The sequence below is a fragment of the Perna viridis genome, chromosome 11, assembly GCF_037379345.1.
Source record: "Perna viridis isolate PV_CMFRI_1.1 ecotype Kerala chromosome 11, ASM3737934v1, whole genome shotgun sequence".
Classification (NCBI taxonomy): Eukaryota; Metazoa; Mollusca; class Bivalvia; order Mytilida; family Mytilidae; genus Perna; species Perna viridis.
In genome coordinates, this window is record NC_142455.1 from 3,795,942 (window position 1) to 3,816,664 (window position 20,723).

Here is a 20,723-nt window from a genome sequence, read left to right on the forward strand (position 1 = left end):
TTATTGTTTTATATAAAGGCCTGATTTAAAATATACTGTAAAATTATGTTTCTAGCACATTTCTAGGAAAGGTTTCCCTAAAGTCCTGAGCGAAATCTAGAGAATATTTGCATAATGGCGTTGCTTTCTAATATTCACTAAAACATAAGTTCTTGTATACCCTAATAGGGCTGCTTTTTTCTATATAGCATTTCTTCTTATCAAACAATCAATAATGTACTTTAGCATCGTCAGATCATAATTCGAATTTCACATTACATACAAATGTCAGTTAATGTAAACAGGGATATTATAAATGTCTCTACGAAGCGTGATATCTTTTTCACGACACATTCTACATTACATGTCCTGACAATTATGTATTCACAAAACTCAGATTCGTCAATGTGAATATCAATCCATTTTTTTTCTGGTACAATTTAAAACCATTAAAATACATACACGCAATTTTAAATATTCTGATTTTGTCCCCAATGCACAGGTTTGAGAGATATGGATTTCATATATATATATGTGTATATCGTCAAAGATCAATTGTGAATAAGTGTGACACTGTTTGTTTCATATTTTATTTTATGTTAGGATGCACGATGATCATAGGATTTGTTTGTGTGCCGTCCTCTCAATGACTGGAAAATGTCCTTCCCGATCTTTAATATAATGGATTAAACGACAAAGATAGTTGTATCGTATAGACAGATAATGATAGAAATTCTCCATTTATATTATTCCACAAGACAGCAGAAAGATGGCACACATTGCACCAGTTGTGAACAACACACGGATTTTGCCTAGGTATAAACGAAAGTTTTCTGTTCAATGATCATATTGATTATTTGAGATATACATTTGGTTTTGTTTGTTACCAATTTAATTCTGATCACAAAGAATACTTCAGTTTTGGAAAAAAACAATAATGAACTCTGCAGATTAAAGTATTCAGAAGACATTTTTTCTAATCAACAAAGTAAAAAGATTTTTTTTCATAATGTTGTAAAGAAATCATTGAACATTTTTAACATAATGTAAGTTACCTCTTACCTAGATAGCTGGGAAGGGAAATGCTTCGATATGATTATAATATTGACATTGAAATATTCAACATCCTAATCTTAATAGCGGGATGCATTTATTAATTAATACCTAATTGTGGGTTCAAAATAGTTTTTTTATAAGCCATCAAGAAGGCTTTGTTTGTTAACTTACTTCATATTGTTTTATTAGAGACATTACTGTTCAATGATATTGAAGTTTGCTTTAAATAATAAGGGTTAGTTTGTTTATTGAACAAAGGTTAAAGTGTATACCTTTTTTCACTAAACCTACATAGCCATTTTTTAATTAAGGTATGGATTGCTTTTAAGTATAACTTCTTTTCTGACGGTGGAATCATAGCTAAAATATAGTCAAGCACTGACTCTTCCGACATGAAATAGCATGAAATGCCTACTATAGCAAAAAATCGTCTAATTTGCGACACACATTATTCTTAATACAATCGAACATATATTGGAATGAAGGAAGGCTCAAATTATAGGCATATACAATATTTTCCTCCCGTCGAAACAGCATTTTAATAAACTTAGATTTGGACCACAATTCTTCAAATATCTTGCAGGTGGATGATAATTCAATTTAACTGTCTTCAGAGAAATCCTGTACACCTTGTACATGTACAAAATGGCTGAGAGTAAGCTACATACCAGTTCTGAAATCTTGCAGCCCGAATATAAGCGTTTTCCATTTATGATAGCTTTTATCAATTTTTTCAATAATTAAAAATTCTGGAATCTTACATTTAATGTTTAATCGAACTTATTGAACATTTTGGACATATTGTAATTTTATAAGTTATCTCCTACATAGAAAGCTGGGAAGAGAAATAATTCGGTAGAAGCATATTATAGACATTAATATGTCCAAAATCATCGTCATAGCTGCGAGATGCATTTATGTAATTCAACCTCGTTGTGGTATCATAAAATCTATTTTTTTTTGGTCTTAATTGTACATTCAGCCACATCGATTTGTTATTTCAAATGTTGATAGAGTACAGAAAATTCTTCCCATTTTATTGTATATGAATGAATGGAGAATATGGATGGGGAGTGGATATTGTGCATATTGAACGGAAAAGAAGGAATACTTAAAAAAAATGTATACCTTAATTATAAATGGCTATGTAGATTTAGCGAAAAAAAGTATAAAGAATGTAGAATACCAGCGTTTTTTATTGACAAATTTGATAGAAGCTATTATAATAAGAACATTTTTTTTTTAAATAATAATAATCGAGCTACAGGATTTCACAATAGGTATGTAGCTTACCGTCAGCCATTTTGTAAATGTACAAAGTGTACAGAATTTCAGTAATTGTATGCGTACATTGGAAATCTATCGATTTGTGATTTCAAATATTGAAAGAATACAGAAAATTTCCCATTTAATGGCATATGGATGAATAGAGAATGCGGATTGGGGATGGGTATTTATATAGGGGGGGTGGAGAATTTGAATGGAAAGGAAGAGAAATTGAACGGGAAAGTATTCATTAATATGAAATTACAAATGATAATTTAAATGTTGAAAAATAAAATAACTGATAAGAAATATGCAATTGGGATTTCATGAGGGTGGGGGTTTCTATGGGGGCGGGGTGGGTTTAAGGACAATTGGGAATGGGAAGATTGTAAATGGTGTAAATGACAAGTTTATACCATTCAAGAGCTGGATGGTCTTTGTTTGCTTAATGGCTCTTTTTTAGATTGAGTTAATATATCAATAACTACAAATATATTTCAAAGAGACGGGTAGGAGTATTTTGTTTTATTTTATTGCAAAGTTTGCAATCTGTGTTTTTAATACATTAATCTCAAACTAACATCAACTTTATCAAAGCAAATAAAGAACGATAACTCTTCATGTACCTTATCTCAAAATGGAAATAAAAATCTTAGGTTGGCTGTGTAATCTGTAACTGATTCTTAATAGACCAGTTCCAATTTCAACACAAATCTAGCTGGCTTAGTGAGTGATTTATAGAGCTCTCTTGGTAGAAATCTGTTTTACATTATACCAATTTGTCCTACTTAACTAATAATTGGAGTATCATATACTTTTACTTAAAAAAAACAAAAAGACTTTTAATTTTAAACTTGTTATAAAAACAAAAGTAAAGTGATTGCACTTAAAATTGAAATTGGCTAGGCAAATAAGTCTTGCTATAATAAACTATTAATATGTCTTGCATAGTTTACCAAGGTAACAAATCGAAACAGCACTGAGTAATAACAGCTGGCTGTTTAAATGAAGCCCATCTGCACAAAACTTCTCCTGTTGTGCCTCCTTTGTCTTAAAGCTTGAAAAGTGCAAAAATGCTCCATTTACTTGATAATTTGAAAACTTTTAAAATATAAGTTTATCGCTTGTCTACAACAATTAAATTGCAGAAAGAGTATTTGTACTTCTGAAAAGCTGGATCCTGTTTAATACTTGGAATATTGCCATATGGTAAACCTAATGCGTTAATAAGAAATTACTATCAGTAATCCCTTTTACAAGGTCATGAACCTACAGCTTACATAGAACATTAGAGCTAATCTGAGAAAAAAATCTATTTGTTTTGTTTTCCTTAAGGATATTCACTGCTGTGTTTAAAGATTATAAGGATTTTAGAGGGTTGTAAAATCTGTTAAGATCTTTTTATGCTAGAATGTAGAAAAAAAATGATGGGTCAGTGTGCTTCTTTTTGAAACATAAGCCTTGGAAAATTTCACATGATTTTCCATAGGTTTTGTCTTAAAAGGCTTTATACGCAGAAGAAATAACAAGAATTTCATAAAAAAATGTCGAAATATTATGTTAAGATGTGTTTAATCAAATTATGAAAATAAAAGTGGAGATCACTAAGTAAAAAATATCAATGCAATGAAATGGGTAGAGGAGTACAACAATCTGACATAAAAATGACTGGACATGAGCAGTGAACATCTTTATAATGCTATGTCATGTCATATGATGTGTTAATTCATAATTTATTATATTGTTTTCTTAGTATTATGATTCAATGTAGGTACTTATCTCCAAGTGCAATTGATTTGCACTTAAGTTTAAGATTAAGATTAAGTTATACAACTTAACTTATAAAGAGTAATCAAGGGAACCAAGGTTATAGCGGTAATCAAAAGAACGTAATCCAGGGACAAAGACCAGACATGGAAAACAGACATACACAACAAAGAATATAAAGTAACTAAAATCATACATACAAAGTAACAAAAGTAAATGAGCAACTCGGAAGAAAATGATTATATTCTGTACCATAAAGACTTATAGTTCATACGTATTTTGTTATGGTCTTCTAACTTGTTATATTTAATATATTCTATTTTGTCAGGTTACTTATGTATGAATATTTTGAGTGATTATCAACATTTGACTCTTGTAGTTCAATCCATCATATTTTTTAAGTTAGTAAGATTTATGTCATTAGATCTGGATGTTGGAAATATTGATAAATGGTATACATATTAGTTTTACTGGCTTTCATATACAACTTGGCACTCCTTACTGTGTTAAAATATCATATTATACCAAAGTGATTGAGATGAACATCATCAAAACATTAAAATCTGTTGATTGTCATAAACACTTGTGATACCTTGAGATCTGTATATTCTTGTTTTTCCTTTTGTATTTATCTGTATGTACATGTACTTAATTTACTCAAAATGAACATGCATTGAAAGCTAAATGAATCTGCTATAATACGACATAAATTTTATTGTTACATTTATTCACTAATATATATTTATATGAAATCAAAATTGTTAACAAAAATTGCTTCCTTCTGTTTATGTTGACTTGCAAACGAAAAACTTGAATATCGTTTGATTTGGATTTCAACTTTTGTAAAGACTGCTGACATAATTGAATTGTACTATGCAGGAGACTTTCAGAAATGTTATTCTATACATGCAATGTCATGTTGACGTGTGCATTGACTATAGGTGTTGTCCCACTTGATATATTCAGCGGCACTACCGCGATCTCACCCGACGATGTATTGCCTGGTCAAAGGCCATGTGAGCTATTGCCATCAATTGGCGTCCGTCGCCGTCGTCCGTCGTCGTGGTCGTTAACAATTTTTTTAAAAAATCTTCTCCTTTCTCAGAAACTACTTAGCGGAATTATATGAAACTGCACAGATGTTCCTTTGGGCATCTTTCACAAAAGTTGTGTTTAGATTGTTGATCCGTCAAACAACATGGCCGCCGGTAATGAAAATAGAACATAGGGGTTAGACTATATATTGCATATATATTTTCATTTTAATCTGTCAAGCCATTTAGGAGTTATTGCACTTTTTTCGACGTTTTTTCTTTCATTTTTTTAATGTTATTTCTTTAAAAAAATTTCTCCTCTTACCCTACTTGATCGATTGGAATCAAACTTAGTATTGATGTTTCTTGGGGTATCTTGCACAAAAGTTCTGTTTAGATTTTTGATCCGTCAAAAAACTTTGTCACCGTTACTAAAAATAGAACAGGGGTCAAGCTGTAGTTTTTCAATATATCTCAAAACCCATTAGCCAAATTATAACCGAGTAAAACTGTTCAGCATGATGAGATCTACCTGTGGTCCTTTCGTTATTTTCATCTGTTAAGCCTTGTATTGATCCTTATGATCAGTTCCATCAAAGTCATCGTAGGCCAAAATTATTAGTAAACCTCGTGATAAATGTATTGCCATTGAAAGACAAAATTTAACCAGGTGAGAGATTCAAGCTCCTGGGAGCCTCTTGTTATGTTTGTCATAGAGCTTGAGGTCGACACATTGACATAAACTTCTTTTCTAGTGTTAGAAACATCAGTAGCTGTGGAATGAACGCCATGTTGATTAGTCTGTGACACAACATTAATGTCCATTGCCTGGTTAGCGTACGATGGCACTGTAGCACCACAATCCGAAAATCCATCTGACTGACTTAATTATAAAATACAAATAGAGGCGAACATGCTTAGGATTCTTTAAGGGGGTTTATCTTAAATCCACTATAAGTAAAACTGCTTGATAGTAAAACTTGATATTGCTTTATCAGATAATATGCTCAATAATTGTAAACTACAATTTCTAATATAATTGAAGATTTATAAATGCACGAAGCCGGACTTGTCGCCAAGTTCTGAGAAAGTTTGTGTTCTGTGATTCAGAATCATCTTTTTTTTCAAACCACAAAAAAGATGAAAGGAACAGTTTTTAATTCAATGCAATTGATGTATGTTCTTTTGTGAATTTTGTATTATTTTTTGTTTCTGTTTATGAATGTGCACAAAGCCAGACTTGTCACCAGGTTCTGAGAGATTTTGTACTTGATTTAGGACCATCTTTCTTCAAACCACAAACAAGATGAAATGAACAGTTAATAATTGAATACAATTGATATATGTCCCTTTATGAAATTTATGTTTGTGAATGTGCATGAAGCCTATCTTGTCTCCAAGTTCTGAGAAAGTTTATATCCAGAATTTTTTTGCCCTGGGTTGCGATTTCTAATAAAAGTATTTAAGAGAAACCAGTGGAGTAATTTACATGTTAGTTGTTTTATATACATGTATTATATTTGATTTATAACAGAAAAAGTTTCTTTGATGGAATATTGGTTGATATGTATTTTCTTTTGAACATTTTGGATTGCTTTACAAAGAAATAAGTGTTGAAAGATGTTTTAAAATAATAAAAAAGGATATTTGGACTAAACAGAAATTTAATCGTTGTAGTCTTTGATTTACTGCTCAAAGTATATGATATTGGAAAAGTCATGAACTTCAAGAACTCTATATGTAATTATTGTAATATTGTTAATAATGATTGTGGATAAATGAATTTAATACGTTATTCAGTTTATGATGCAATAAATTGTATTTGATTTTATATTAGTATTGATAACATTACTAAAAGTATTTTTATATACAAAATATACATTCTGCCTACCTATTCTGATGCCATGATTATTATATGAACAGTTTTTTTTCTTCAGAAATTCTGAAATTAATGCATTTGTATACATTATTTCAATCACAATGTGTAAAAAAATGTAGAATTGTAATGTAAAATTAGCTGTGATGTAACTTTTAAGCCAGTGTACTACCATCACATACATTATAGTAACTGCTGTGCTTTACAGAACTTGCATTTTTCATTTATTTATTTATTTTTGTAATACATGAACTATTATGTGGTGAATATAATGTAAAGAATATTATAGTACTGTTAAAATTGGGATGTTCATTTACGATTGTTATTGTAAGCAGTACAGTTCAAGTGGAACATGTCATCTTAAGTCCATTCAAGTCTTTTGTAACTGTACATTTCTCCAATCATCTAATGAACACTGTGAAACTTGAGACCTGCTTTACCTAGACGCCATTGTTTCACCGCAATTAAGTTCTGAAACAGCAAATTTCTCTTATTGTCGAAGAAACTATTATGCAACAAGTAATTAGTCAAACGACGAGTAAATTGTCATGCTTTCAAGATGGAGTAATTCATAATTTAAACTAAAGCAAGTTTTCCGTGAAAAAACTAAGTTCATTTTGGTTGTAGCGCTACTGCAACATTTTTTATGAAGTATTGTTACTGATGAAAATAAGAGTTTCATTACTTCTATCAACTTACTAGATATATGGAATTATACTGGTTTTATATTTGATTTGTTATCATAAACTCAGATGTTTTAATGATTTTGAATATTTACATTTTTTTTTCAAAAAGTTATAAAAAAAAAATCCACAGAGATCATTTAGCTAATGATCCTACTTGCCATCTCCCTTTCATATAGAGAATAATATTCTAGTCTTATCATCTTCATATGTTTTACCAACTTTCCCATTATTTGACAGTTGACTCTTACAAGAAGAATGAAAATATTCAAATTGTTTTGTCTTTAAATAAATCTGTGATCAGTTTTGTTCTTTCCAACTGATGAATCGCAGCCTCTCTTTTCTTCGTCTTCTGTTTTACAGAAGTGTACATCTGCACAATAAAAAAGACGCGATCCTAATGTATATGTACTATTTTTTTTACAGTAAGACCAAATGACACTTTTATTTTGTGATATGTTATTTTTAGTCAAAGGGCTTTTCAGTAGCATCCAAATTACCATGTATTCTTAAATCTCATTCAGTGTCATAAAATACTGCACTTCATTTTGAAGGACTCAGTGTCAAGCTCCTGAAATTGGAAATAGGAAAATATAAATCGTTGGAAATGTTAACATCTGAAAATATCTTCCTGTATTTGCATTTATAAATAATAATCACTAGAATTATTGACACCCTGTCATTTTTAACAGATCTGTTGTACATGTACGATAACAATTGCAAATGAAGTTATAAGACTCCAGTTACTGTCACTTATACATGTGGCTCCAACCCAGTAATGTTTCATACTGATATTTGTTAAAACTCCACGTGGAACTGGGTAACTGTAGAATAATATTAACTGATAAGGGGTACCAAAGTCTTCCTTTAGTACTGGTAAAGTGTCCATAGTAATAGTTTTTAAAATAACCAAACGATCTGTATCATTCTTAGTTCAAGTATATCAGGATATCTTAAAAGCTAAATATAGACTTTTATATACAAAATAAATGAGTTACACAATTGTTAAATTTAAATTGTAGTATTATAATGATAATGTTTTATGTCTTAAACTCATATATATTTTGTTCCGTACGATTTCTGACGAAGCCTGACTTGTCTCGAAGTTCTAAGGATAGAACGACTATATTGTAAATCTTTTCTGCAGTCATGTTCAATAGCAGGTCTTATTTCCATAAGCAAATGTTAACTAGTCATGAAAGCATGTGAACATTTTCCTTATGTTGAGTTTATATGGAAATGTTATTTGAAAACCACTTCGGGAATGTAATAAGAGATTACATGTACATGTATTGAAGTATATGCTACTACATGTAATATGGTTTTTGAATTTGTTAACTGTTCACAATGTACTTTCGCCTTCTTCATAATATTCGCACTTCAGTTGATATGTGTATTTTGTTCTTAGAATAAAAAAAATTGATCACTCTGATTTATTTAAGCTTATCCTGCTTACGTCGCCTTTATATGAAAATCCACTTAAAGCCCATGTTGTGGTAGTTTACGTGTTATGTATCAGAGATATCAATCGATAGGGGACGAAGTCCGTGTACGGTATATACCACAAATCTAAAATATAACATAAGAAGTACTGAAAGCCTGATTTCAGTCTTACAGGGAGTAATATCCGGTGTAACTTTCCACAATTTATGGATTAAATACTGGCCAAATGACCAAATAGTTCTGAAAGAGAAAAACAAACTGAATGTAGAGTAAGGTAGTTTCATATCTTAACTTACGGAAGGACTCGTTTGTCGTCATCCATACCTTAATTAAAACTTCCTCCTTTTACATCTCGGCCAGTCTAATATATTAAGTCATATAAGTTGATATCTAGTACTCAGACGTGTTGAAATCAATACACCAAATGGCATAATATACCTAAACCATATTTAATCAAAAAAATCGAATAGGTCTGCAATAGACATGTTTTCACAAAAAATCCATACATAAAGAAAGACAAAAGATATTTCACTTACAGTTTTGTAGCGTGGGTTTCTGTATTGTTTTCCTATAAATGACTTGCAATGGAAACAACTAGTATTTTCTGATATAAATATTGATACCAAATGTAGAAATGGTGGGAAATCCTTTTACAAGATAGCATCAGGAACACTAAAATTTACAATACACAAACGTAAAGAAATAGAAAGTTACACACAGAAGAAATCACTTAAAAAAATAAAGATCTTTATGAAATTGAAATTGATGTGTTGTTTAATCATTCAGTATGTGTTGGTAGAAACATGTTTTCTGGACGATAAATTTGTTCTACAATGTACAAGTTTAAAACAAAAGGAAAGCTGGGATAAGTTTTGGTTTGGGTTGTTACTTAACTGTAAGGAATAAGGGACCAAAACAAGCATTTTCAAGACATCCAATCAATAATTTTATTAAAAGTGTATATATTTCTTTGACATTGTACCTCAAGGTGCCATTCAAAAACAATCTACTGGAGTTTGCAGATCGAGCGTCAAATTTACATTACCACGGATTTTACCTAATGGTACATAAATAATAAAGCCAGGACCCACACACAATTTTCTCACAAAAAAAAACCACAAAAAATCCGCATAAAAGACAAAACAAAATAAAAATAAAAACAAAAGAAGAAACAAAAGCCCCCTAAAAATAAAATAAAACAAGTTTTAAGTTGTGCTTGAAAGCAAGTCACATACAAGTTCCCTCATGTTCCACACATGATCACAGAATCAAAAAAATTAAATTCAATGTACAATGTCAAGCCTATATACCACGTTTTATAAAATTTAGATGAAATTTACATTATTTTCCAGTGGGGCATATTAATTTAGATGGCGGCCATTTTAAATGGCAGCCATCTACAATAATCCAAAATATGGAACTCGTTCACACTTAGATGGTTTTATATATCCTTCAAATCTGATGAATATATTACAAGTAATTTTTTCCTACATAAAGGAGAAGCATTTGAAAAATCACAAAAATCAACCAAATTGTATAATGGCTATTTAAAGGAAACAGAACGCATCAATTCTCATGAGCATTAATGATTTTGAGTAGGAAAATGATATTTCAAGTACTTAGGCCATATTAAGAAAACGGTCAGCATCTTAAGTTATGGGCGTGCATGATTTTAGCAGGAATACGTGATTTGAAACAGTTTGGCCATGTTAGGCTAACAATGCTTAGATGATATGATAAGCATCCATTTTTGGGTAGATCTCCGTCATACGTGCATGTCAGAGGTACGGTTTGCGTCAGATATGATGATCATATACGTTATTGGTAGGTAAATGTTATTTCGAGTCGAAAGGTCATATCAAAACTAAAGTACGAATCATACGTGATGAGCATGTATGATTTAGGTAGGAAAGTGCTATTTCAAGTAATATTTTCATACTTACGCTTCATATCAAATCATATGTGATGTGCATATACGATTCCAGTAAGAACGTGATGTTTCAAGTACTATGATCATGTTAAGAGTTCTATTCGCATCATATATGATTGGTATGGAAAATTAAGATATGGAAAGGGTATTTCACACAGTATTATTATTTTTGGAATTGAGGGGTGAACAGTACGCATTGATTGTCATGATCATTAATGACTTTGGGTAGGAAAATGATTTTTCAAGTACTTTGGCCATGTTAAAAAACAGTTGGCATTTTAAGTTATGGGCATGTATAATTTTAGCAAGAATAAGTTATTTAAAACCGCTTGGGCATGTTAGGCGTACATTTCCTATATGAGGTGATGGGCATGCATTTTTGGGTAGTTTTTCTGTCAAACGCGCATGTCAGGGGTACGGTTTCCCTCCGAAGTGACTATCATCTACGTTATTGGCAGTAAAATTTTATTTCGAGTCGTAAGGTCATATTAAGAATACAGTACGAATTAGATATGATGAGCATGTATGATTTAGGTAGGAAAGTGCTATTTGAAGTAGTATGGTCCAATTTAGGATACACATCAAATCAGATTTGATAAGTATGTTTGATTCTGCTAAGAATGAGCTATTTCAAGTAGTATGATTATGTTAAGAGTTCAGTTCGCATCATATGTGATTGATATGAAGAATTAAGGTACGAAATTGGTATTTCCCACAGTATTGGTATCTTTGGAATTGTATAATGGCTATTTAAGTGAGAGCAGTATGCATCAATTGTGATGAGCATTATTGATTTTGGGTAGGAAAATGATATTTCAAGCACTTTGGCCGTATTAAGAAAACGTTTGGCATCTTAAGTTATCGGCTTATATGATTTTAGTAGGAATAAGTTATTTGAAACAGTTTGGCCATGTTAGGCATACACTTTTTATATGTGATAAGCATGCATTTGTGGGTAGTTTTTCTGTCATACGTGCATGTCAGGGGTACGGTTTGCGTCAGATGTGATGATCCTGTACGTTATTGGCAGGAAAATGTTATATCAAGTCGTAAAATCTAATTACAGATAAATTACTAATCAGATGTGATGAGTATGTGTGATTGAAGTAGGAAAGTGCTAGTACAAGTAGTATGGTCATATTTAGGTTACATATCAAATCAGATGTGATAAGTATGTTTGATTCGGCTAAGAATGAGCTATTTCAAGTAGTATGAATATGTTAAGAGTTCAGTTCGCATCATATGTGATTTGTATGGAGAATTAAGGTACGAAAATTGTATTTCACAGAGTATTGTAATCTTTGGAATTGTATAATGGCTATTTAAAGGAGAACTGCACGTATCAATTGTCATGAGCATTAATGATTTTGGGTAGGAAAATGATATTTCAAGTACTTTGGCTATATTAAGGAAACGTTCGCATGTTAAGTTATGGGCATATATGATTTTAGCAGGAATAAGTTTTTCGAAGCAGTTTGGAGTTGTCAGGCGTACAATGCTTATATGATGTGGTAAGCATGCATTCTTGGGTAGTTTGTCTGTTAAACGGGCATGTTAGGGGTACAGTTTCCCTCCGAAGTGACTATCATGTACGTTATTGGCAGTAAAATTCTATTTCGAGTCGTAATGTCATATTAAGAATACAGTACGAATTAGATATGATGAGCATGTATGATTTAGGTAGGAAAGTGCTATTTGAAGTAGTATGGTCCAATTTAGGATACATATCAAATCAAATTTGATAAGTATGTTTGAATCTGCTAAGAATGAGCTATTTCAAGTAAAATGATTATGTTAAGAGTTAAGTTCGCATCATATGTGATTGATATGGAGAATTAAGGTACGAAATTGGTATTTCCCACAGTATTGGTATCTTTGGAATTGTATAATGGCTATTTAAGTGAGAGCAGTATGCATCAATTGTGATGAGCATTATTGATTTTGGGTAGGAAAATGATATTTCAAGCACTTTGGCCGTATTAAGAAAACGTTTGGCATCTTAAGTTATCGGCTTATATGATTTTAGTAGGAATAAGTTATTTGAAACAGTTTGGCCATGTTAGGCATACACTTTTTATATGTGATAAGCATGCATTTGTGGGTAGTTTTTCTGTCATACGTGCATGTCAGGGGTACGGTTTGCGTCAGATGTGATGATCCTAAAGGTTATTGGCAGGAAAATGTTATATCAAGTCATAAAATCTAATTACAGATAAATTACTAATCAGATGTGATGAGTATGTGTGATTGAAGTAGGAAAGTGCTAGTACAAGTAGTATGGTCATATTTAGGTTACATATCAAATCAGATGTGATAAGTATGTTTGATTCTGCTAAGAATGAGCTATTTCAAGTAGTATGATTATGTTAAGAGTTCAGTTCGCATCATATGTGATTGATATGGAGAATTAAGGTACGAAATTAGTATTTCCCACAGTATTAGTATCTTTGGAATTGTATAATGGCTATTTAAAGGAGAACTGCACGTATCAATTGTCATGAGCATTAATGATTTTAGGTAGGAAAATGATATTTCAAGTACTTTGGCTATATTAAGGAAACGTTCGCATGTTAAGTTATGGGCATATATGATTTTAGTAGGAATAAGTTATTCGAAACAGTTTGGAGATGTAATGCCTACAATATTTATATGATGTGATAAGCATGCATTCTTGGGTAGTTTGTCTGTTAAACGGGCATGTCAGGGGTACGATTTCCCTCCGAAGTGACTATCATGTACGTTATTGGCAGTAAAATTTTATTTCGAGTCGTAATGTCATATTAAGAATACAGTACGAATTAGATATGATGAGCATGTATGATTTAGGTAGGAAAGTGCTATTTGAAGTAGTATGGTCCAATTTAGGATACACATCAAATCAGATTTGATAAGTATGTTTGATTCTGCTAGGAATGAGCTATTTCACGTAGTATGATTATGTTAAGAGTTCAGTTCGCATCATATGTGATTGATATGGAGAATTAAGGTACGAAAATTGTATTTCACAGAATATTGTAATCTTTGGAATTGTATAATGGCTATTTAAAGGAGAACTGCACGTATCAATTGTCATGAGCATTAATGATTTTGGGTAGGAAAATGATATTTCAAGTACTTTGGCTATACTAAGGAAACGTTCGCATGTTAAGTTATGGGCATATATGATTTTAGCAGGAATAAGTTATATGAAACAGTTTGGAGATGTCAGGCGTACAATGCTTATATGATGTGATATGCATGCATTTTTGGATAGTTTGTCTGTTAAACGGGCATGGTAGGGGTACGGTTTCCCTCCGAAGTGACTATCATGTACGTTATTGGCAGTAAAATTTTATTTCGAGTCGTAAGGTCATGTTAAGAATACAGTACGAATTAGATATGATGAGCATGTATGATTTAGGTAGGAAAGTGCTATTTGAAGTAGTATGGTCCAATTTAGGATACATATCCAATCAGATTTGATAAGTATGTTTGATTCTGCTAAGAATGAGCTATTTCAAATAAAATGATTATGTTAAGAGTTCAGTTCGCATCATATGTGATTGATATGAAGAATTAAGGTACGAAATTGGTATTTCCCACAGTATTGGTATCTTTGGAATTGTATAATGGCTATTTAAGTGAGAGCAGTATGCATCAATTGTGATGAGCATTATTGATTTTGGGTAGGAAAATGATATTTCAAGCACTTTGGCCGTATTAAGAAAACGTTTGGCATCTTAAGTTATCGGCTTATATGATTTTAGTAGGAATAAGTTATTTGAAACAGTTTGGCCATGTTAGGCATACACTTTTTATATGTGATAAGCATGCATTTGTGGGTAGTTTTTCTGTCATACGTGCATGTCAGGGGTACGGTTTGCGTCAGATGTGATGATCCTGTACGTTATTGGCAGGAAAATGTTATATCAAGTCATAAAATCTAATTACAGATAAATTACTAATCAGATGTGATGAGTATGTGTGATTGAAGTAGGAAAGTGCTAGTACAAGTAGTATGGTCATATTGAGGTTACATATCAAATCAGATGTGATAAGTATGTTTGATTCGGCTAAGAATGAGCTATTTCAAGTAGTATGATTATGTTAAGAGTTCAGTTCGCATCATATGTGATTTGTATGGAGAATTAAGGTACGAAAATTGTATTTCACAGAGTATTGTAATCTTTGGAATTGTATAATGGCTATTTAAAGGAGAACTGCACGTATCAATTGTCATGAGCATTAATGATTTTGGGTAGGAAAATGATATTTCAAGTACTTTGGCTATATTAAGGAAACGTTCGCATGTTAAGTTATGGGCATATATGATTTTAGCAGGAATAAGTTTTTCGAAGCAGTTTGGAGTTGTCAGGCGTACAATGCTTATATGATATGGTAAGCATGCATTCTTGGGTAGTTTGTCTGTTAAACGGGCATGGTAGGGGTACGGTTTCCCTCCGAAGTGACTATCATGTACGTTATTGGCAGTAAAATTTTATTTCGAGTCGTAAGGTCATGTTAAGAATACAGTACGAATTAGATATGATGAGTATGTATGATTTAGGTAGGAAAGTGCTATTTGAAGTAGTATGGTCCAATTTAGGATACATATCAAATCAGATTTGATAAGTATGTTTGATTCTGCTAAGAATGAGCTATTTCAAGTAGAATGATTATGTTAAGAGTTCAGTTCGCATCATATGTGATTGATATGAAGAATTAAGGTACGAAATTGGTATTTCCCACAGTATTGGTATCTTTGGAATTGTATAATGGCTATTTAAGTGAGAGCAGTATGCATCAATTGTGATGAGCATTATTGATTTTGGGTAGGAAAATGATATTTCAAGCACTTTGGCCGTATTAAGAAAACGTTTGGCATCTTAAGTTATCGGCTTATATGATTTTAGTAGGAATAAGTTATTTGAAACAGTTTGGCCATGTTAGGCATACACTTTTTATATGTGATAAGCATGCATTTGTGGGTAGTTTTTCTGTCATACGTGCATGTCAGGGGTACGGTTTGCGTCAGATGTGATGATCCTGTACGTTATTGGCAGGAAAATGTTATATCAAGTCGTAAAATCTAATTACAGATAAATTACTAATCAGATGTGATGAGTATGTGTGATTGAAGTAGGAAAGTGCTAGTACAAGTAGTATGGTCATATTTAGGTCACATATCAAATCAGATGTGATAAGTATGTTTGATTCGGCTAAGAATGAGCTATTTCAAGTAGTATGATTATGTTAAGAGTTCAGTTCGCATCATATGTGATTTGTATGGAGAATTAAGGTACGAAAATTGTATTTCACAGAGTATTGTAATCTTTGGAATTGTATAATGGCTATTTAAAGGAGAACTGCACGTATCAATTGTCATGAGCATTAATGATTTTGGGTAGGAAAATGATATTTCAAGTACTTTGGCTATATTAAGGAAACGTTCGCATGTTAAGTTATGGGCATATATGATTTTAGCAGGAATAAGTTTTTCGAAGCAGTTTGGAGTTGTCAGGCGTACAATGCTTATATGATATGGTAAGCATGCATTCTTGGGTAGTTTGTCTGTTAAACGGGCATGGTAGGGGTACGGTTTCCCTCCGAAGTGACTATCATCTACGTTATTGGCAGTAAAATTTTATTTCGAGTCGTAAGGTCATGTTAAGAATACAGTACGAATTAGATATTATGAGCATGTATGATTTAGGTAGGAAAGTGCTATTTGAAGTAGTATGGTCCAATTTAGGATACATATCAAATCAGATTTGATAAGTATGTTTGATTCTGCTAAGAATGAGCTATTTCAAGTAGAATGATTATGTTAAGAGTTCAGTTCGCATCATATGTGATTGATATGGAGAATTAAGGTACGAAATTGGTATTTCCCACAGTATTGGTATCTTTGGAATTGTATAATGTCTATTAATGAGAGCAGTATGCATCAATTGTGATGAGCATTATTGATTTTGGGTAGGAAAATGATATTTCAAGCACTTTGGCCGTATTAAGAAAACGTTTGGCATCTTAAGTTATCGGCTTATATGATTTTAGTAGGAATAAGTTATTTGAAACAGTTTGGCCATGTTAGGCATACACTTTTTATATGTGATAAGCATGCATTTGTGGGTAGTTTGTCTGTCATACGTGCATGTCAGGGGTACGGTTTGCGTCAGATGTGATGATCCTGTACGTTATTGGCAGGAAAATGTTATATCAAGCCGTAAAATCTAATTACAGATAAATTACTAATCAGATGTGATGAGTATGTGTGATTGAAGTAGGAAAGTGCTAGTACAAGTAGTACGGTCATATTTAGGTTACATATCAAATCAGATGTGATAAGTATGTTTGATTCTGCTAAGAATGAGCTATTTCAAGTAGTATGATTATGTTAAGAGTTCAGTTCGCATCATATGTGATTTGTATGGAGAATTAAGGTACGAAAATGGTATTTCACAGAGTATTGTTATCTTTGGAATTGTATAATGGCTATTTAAAGGAGAACTGCACGTATCAATTGTCCTGAGCATTAATGATTTTAGGTAAGAAAATGATATTTCAAGTACTTTGGCCATATTAAGGAAACGTTCGCATGTTAAGTTATGGGCATATATGATTTTAGTAGGAATAAGTTATTCGAAACAGTTTGGAGATGTCAGGCGTACAATGCTTATATGATGTGATAAGCATGCATTCTTGGGTAGTATGTCTGTTAAACGGGCATGTTAGGGGTACGGTTTCCCTCCGAAGTGACTATCATCTACGTTATTGGCAGTAAAATTTTATTTCGAGTCGTAAGGTCATATTAAGAATACAGTACGAATTAGATATGATGAGCATGTATGATTTAGGTAGGAAAGTGCTATTTGAAGTAGTATGGTCCAATTTAGGATACACATCAAATCAGATTTGATAAGTATGTTTGATTCTGCTAAGAAAGAGCTATTTCAAGTAGTATGATTATGTTAAGAGTTCAGTTCGCATCATATGTGATTGATATGGAGAATTAAGGTACGAAAATTGTATTTCACAGAGTATTGTAATCTTTGGAATTGTATAATGGCTATTTAAAGGAGAACTGCACGTATCAATTGTCATGAGCATTAATGATTTTGGGTAGGAAAATGATATTTCAAGTACTTTGGCTATACTAAGGAAACGTTCGCATGTTAAGTTATGGGCATATATGATTTTAGCAGGAATAAGTTATATGAAACAGTTTGGAGATGTCAGGTGTACAATGCTTATATGATGTGATAAGCATGCATTTTTGGATAGTTTGTCTGTTAAACGGGCATGGTAGGGGTACGGTTTCCCTCCGAAGTGACTATCATGTACGTTATTGGCAGTAAAATTTTATTTCGAGTCGTAAGGTCATATTAAGAATACAGTACGAATTAGATATGATGAGCATGTATGATTTAGGTAGGAAAGTGCTATTTGAAGTAGTATGGTCCAATTTAGGATACATATCAAATCAGATTTGATAAGTATGTTTGATTCTGCTAAGAATGAGCTATTTCAAGTAGAATGATTATGTTAAGAGTTCAGTTCGCATCATATGTGATTGATATGAAGAATTAAGGTACGAAATTGGTATTTCCCACAGTATTGGTATCTTTGGAATTGTATAATGGCTATTTAAGTGAGAGCAGTATGCATCAATTGTGATGAGCATTATTGATTTTGGGTAGGAAAATGATATTTCAAGCACTTTGGCCGTATTAAGAAAACGTTTGGCATCTTAAGTTATCGGCTTATATGATTTTAGTAGGAATAAGTTATTTGAAACAGTTTGGCCATGTTAGGCATACACTTTTTATATGTGATAAGCATGCATTTGTGGGTAGTTTTTCTGTCATACGTGCATGTCAGGGGTACGGTTTGCGTCAGATGTGATGATCCTGTACGTTATTGGCAGGAAAATGTTATATCAAGTCGTAAATCTAATTACAGATAAATTACTAATCAGATGTGATGAGTATGTGTGATTGAAGTAGGAAAGTGCTAGTACAAGTAGTATGGTCATATTTAGGTCACATATCAAATCAGATGTGATAAGTATGTTTGATTCGGCTAAGAATGAGCTATTTTAAGTAGTATGATTATGTTAAGAGTTCAGTTCGCATCATATGTGATTTGTATGGAGAATTAAGGTACGAAAATTGTATTTCACAGAGTATTGTAATCTTTGGAATTGTATAATGGCTATTTAAAGGAGAACTGCACGTATCAATTGTCATGAGCATTAATGATTTTGGGTAGGAAAATGATATTTCAAGTACTTTGGCTATATTAAGGAAACGTTCGCATGTTAAGTTATGGGCATATATGATTTTAGCAGGAATAAGTTTTTCGAAGCAGTTTGGAGTTGTCAGGCGTACAATGCTTATATGATATGGTAAGCATGCATTCTTGGGTAGTTTGTCTGTTAAACGGGCATGGTAGGGGTACGGTTTCCCTCCGAAGTGACTATCATCTACGTTATTGGCAGTAAAATTTTATTTCGAGTCGTAAGGTCATGTTAAGAATACAGTACGAATTAGATATTATGAGCATGTATGATTTAGGTAGGAAAGTGCTATTTGAAGTAGTATGGTCCAATATAGGATACATATCAAATCAGATTTGATAAGTATGTTTGATTCTGCTAAGAATGAGCTATTTCAAGTAGAATGATTATGTTAAGAGTTAAGTTCGCATCATATGTGATTGATATGGAGAATTAAGGTACGAAATTGGTATTTCCCACAGTATTGGTATCTTTGGAATTGTATAATGTCTATTAATGAGAGCAGTATGCATCAATTGTGATGAGCATTATTGATTTTGGGTAGGAAAATGATATTTCAAGCACTTTGGCCGTATTAAGAAAACGTTTGGCATCTTAAGTTATCGGCTTATATGATTTTAGTAGGAATAAGTTATTTGAAACAGTTTGGCCATGTTAGGCATACACTTTTTATATGTGATAAGCATGCATTTGTGGGTAGTTTGTCTGTCATACGTGCATGTCAGGGGTACGGTTTGCGTCAGATGTGATGATCCTGTACGTTATTGGCAGGAAAATGTTATATCAAGCCGTAAAATCTAATTACAGATAAATTACTAATCAGATGTGATGAGTATGTGTGATTGAAGTAGGAAAGTGCTAGTACAAGTAGTACGGTCATATTTAGGTTACATATCAAATCAGATGTGATAAGTATGTTTGATTCTGCTAAGAATGAGCTATTTCAAGTAGTATGATTATGTTAAGAGTTCAGTTCGCATCATATGTGATTTGTATGGAGAATTAAGGTACGAAAATGGTATTTCACAGAGTATTGTTATCTTTGGAATTGTATAATGGCTATTTAAAGGAGAACTGCACGTATCAATTGTCCTGAGCATTAATGATTTTAGGTAAGAAAATGATATTTCAAGTACTTTGGCTATATTAAGGAAACGTTCGCATGTTAAGTTATGGGCATATATGATTTTAGTAGGAATAAGTTATTCGAAACAGTTTGGAGATGTCAGGCGTACAATGCTTATATGATGTGATAAGCATGCATTCTTGGGTAGTATGTCTGTTAAACGGGCATGTTAGGGGTACGGTTTCCCTCCGAAGTGACTATCATCTACGTTATTGGCAGTAAAATTTTATTTCGAGTCGTAAGGTCATATTAAGAATACAGTACGAATTAGATATGATGAGCATG

The 20,723-nt window shown here is 32.2% G+C and overlaps 1 protein-coding gene and 1 long non-coding RNA gene across 33 annotated transcripts in view; one reads left to right on the forward strand and one right to left on the reverse strand.

Annotated features, from left to right (window-relative positions):
• The window catches only part of LOC148602365 (uncharacterized), a 38,957-nt gene extending 29,864 nt beyond the window's left edge, over window positions 1-9,093 (forward strand). For 8 of the 9 annotated variants that reach the window (XM_088551636.1, XM_088551637.1, XM_088551639.1 and 5 more), the window contains one exon: window positions 583-9,093. The gene's annotated coding sequence lies outside the window, so the exon portion shown is untranslated. The remainder of the gene's footprint in view (window positions 1-582) is intronic. The other variant, XM_088551633.1, reaches the window with a different exon arrangement.
• The window catches only part of LOC148602366 (uncharacterized), a 54,842-nt gene continuing 41,432 nt past the window's right edge, over window positions 7,314-20,723 (reverse strand). For 20 of the 24 annotated variants that reach the window (XR_015916345.1, XR_015916350.1, XR_015916355.1 and 17 more), the window contains 3 exons: window positions 9,641-9,776; window positions 9,118-9,230; window positions 8,103-8,232 (listed from right to left, as the gene is read on the reverse strand). This is a non-coding gene — a long non-coding RNA (uncharacterized LOC148602366). Of the gene's footprint in view, window positions 7,450-8,102; window positions 8,233-9,117; window positions 9,231-9,640; window positions 9,777-20,723 lie in introns of those variants that run through there. The other 4 variants (XR_015916339.1, XR_015916343.1, XR_015916337.1 and 1 more) reach the window with 4 other exon arrangements.